Consider the following 2,990-nt stretch of genomic DNA (forward strand, 5'->3'; position numbering starts at 1 on the left):
CAATTTCAGCCTGATGATTTAGTCAGGTGTAAGCATGAAGTTTCCAATTTAGAGGAATAAATCTCCAGTGATTTTATTATCCCCTGTTTTACCCTGACACCCAACTTCACCCCGGCCCCCTGTCAAAGCCCTCATGATGTGTTTATATAGGGAGCACTGTAATTGATTGGCGTGCAATAGAACATGACACAGAAAATGTGGCCTTCCCCACCAGGCTAACTCTGGAAGCTTCCATATTTCATCATCCTCCAGGCCCAATCAGTGGCCCCTACTCTCTGTGGTCACAAATTCCTGGGATTCTGGGTTGTCTGCGAATAGGAGTGTGGGGGCCAAGAGGTTCAGCTGGGACCCCCCAGGTGGTCCCAGAGGGTGTTTTGGCCTGGGGCTGTGGGATGGAGAACACCAGAAAAGCTTCTGTCCTGGGCTGTTGGGTCGAGTTGAGTGGATTCAGAACTCGGAGATTCTGCCTGATGTGAGAGTAGCCAGATTCAATTTTGCATGGCTCTAAGATATAATAATTCCAATATCATAAGCTTCTTAAAAGGTCAGTTTTGAGCAATGTGCTATTTCAATCATCTATGAATCCATGGTATTAGAGCAATAACAGCATGCAGTAGAATGGTATACTGTAGTAATACCACTAACAAACATGGATGCAGACATAGAAGTGGATCTGTGTATTAACAGCAATGTTAACGCCAATACCAGTTTCACTATTATCACTTAATAAGGCTTTCAGCATGCCCGGTATACTAGGTGGGCTGTGTGTTCTTTTACTTAACTTTTCCAACAATGTTATGAAGATATTGCTGTGTTCTTTTGTATGTGGTATCAATAAAGATCAATGAATTTAAGTTGGGTTGTTTAAGATTCTGAAATCTTGGGCTGGAGAGATGATGGCTCAGAGGTTAAGAGTACTGACTGTTCTTCCAGAGGTCCTGAGTTCAATTCCCAGCAACCACATGGTGGCTCACAACCATCTGCAATGAGATCTGGTGCCCTCTTCTGGCATGTATATGCCAGAAGACAGTTGTAGGCATAATAAATAAATCTTTAAATAAAAGAATTCTGAAATCCTAGCTTTACTACATTTTAGACAGCAAGCTGAGGTGAGGAAAGCAGACAGATGCGGGGTGAGAAGCAGTCTCGACCCCTTGAGTTGTCAGGAGCATACTTAGTAAATGCTCACAGCGTAGTCCTTGGCCACTGACCCTGTTCTCAGCCCCAGGAGAGGCATCGAGATAAAAAGCGTTCAAGTCCATGGGTGGAGAACAAGAGCTTTGATATCCCAAACTTTGATGGCAGAAAGTTTCCTCTGAGTCCTCCAGAGCCCCACATTTCTTAGTCTAAAAGGGGGGAATCACTGTAGCTCAGTCTTTCAACCAAATCTGGATTCTTCCTGCTCCCTGCCTCCCTCATGGGTGGGGCATATCCTGTGCTAGCAATTCCCTCCTTTTTTTTTTTTTTTAAAGAAGAAACCTTTCATTTAGATGTATTTGTTTATTTATTTATTTTTATTATGTATACAGTGTTCCGTCTGTATGAATGCCTGCAGGCCAGAAGAGGGCATCTGATCTCCTTACAGATGGTTGTGAGCCACCATGTGGTTGCTGGGAATTGAACTCAGGACCTCTGGAAGAACAGCCAGTGCTCTTAACCTCTGAGCCATCTCTCCAGCCCACGATTCCCTCTTATAATGAGCTAAAGAATACTTTACTGTAGCTTTGACTTAGGGTTCTCAACTCTGTCCTGTAGGGTTACAGAACACATCTGCTTCCTTTGCTCCTTGACTCTGAGAGTTCAAGACACAGTAAATCAAACCTGTTTACTCACTAACCACTCATCCATCAACACTCTTTCCACCCTCCCTCCTTTCATCTACTTGTTCATCCATTCATCCATCCATCCATCCATCCATCCACCCGCCCTCCCTCCACCCATTACTTATCCTCAATCCATCAAATAGTTCATCCATCCACCAAACAGCCACTCATCCATTTATATATTTATTAATTCTTTGGGTGACAACTCAGAAATGATGCTGGTTAGGACCTCTGGGGTGGGACATAAAGATAAGCTTTTAGTAAACTTGGAGAGATCAATAAGCAAGATTCATACCTACAGATCTTACTTATTTCAAAGTGCCTATCATCTTGGGACTTCCTCGACAACTTGTCCATTCATGCCCAGTGAGGATTCCAGTTTCTTCGTGAAATCAGGATGGAGAGGAAACGAGTCATTGTGGGTGAACTCAGGACATCTTCTTGTGTTCTTCACTTTACAGACTAGGGACTCAGATACAATCATTGCTTGGACCAGCACTGAAGTTCTGTCCCAGGCTAAGTCTCAATTCCATCCCCTCACTCCTTTGTTCAACACAAGCATTGCCATGAGTCAGATTCCTTGAATATGGAGACGAGCAACATCCAGGTCCTTGCGCTTGAAGAGTTGATCATGGAGCATGAAAAACTAATGTAAACAAACAGTGATTAGGAAAATTTTGGATTATGAAAAAAGAAGTCCACAGAGCAGGAAGGAAGACACTGTTTTAGACAGGACAGTCAGGAGTCTCTGGCAGTTTTCACTGGAGATGGAAAAGGTGGACTAGGGTCAGAGGTGGCAGGAGGCTTGGGCTCTTGGCTGTAAAAAGAGAAACAGTAAACCAGGAGGTAGGAATTTACAGTGCCCTTGGAAAAACTGCCAGGAAAGCAACCCTTGATGTTCTCCACAGGGCATTTCTGGGTTTACCTTGCTTGTCTGGCTGGACACCACTCTCGTTCCTGTTGAGGAGTAGAGGCAAGTGATTTGCCTGGATCCCAGAAATCAGGGTATATCATGTCCAGTGGGCAATGCAGCTCCTGGCGCTCACCTGTCCTCCAGAGTCCCCTGTCTCTGCTGGTCTATGTGTTGAGCCTTTCCACTCCACCTGTTCCCTTCAGGAGGGAAGGCATTGCGGGGCTTCTTCCCTTGAGTACAGGACATCGAGCTTG

Source organism: Alexandromys fortis, unplaced genomic scaffold (genome assembly GCF_014885135.2).
Source record: "Alexandromys fortis isolate MF-2015 unplaced genomic scaffold, M_Fortis_MF-2015_v1.1 scaffold_13, whole genome shotgun sequence".
NCBI classification, from domain to species: domain Eukaryota; kingdom Metazoa; phylum Chordata; class Mammalia; order Rodentia; family Cricetidae; genus Alexandromys; species Alexandromys fortis.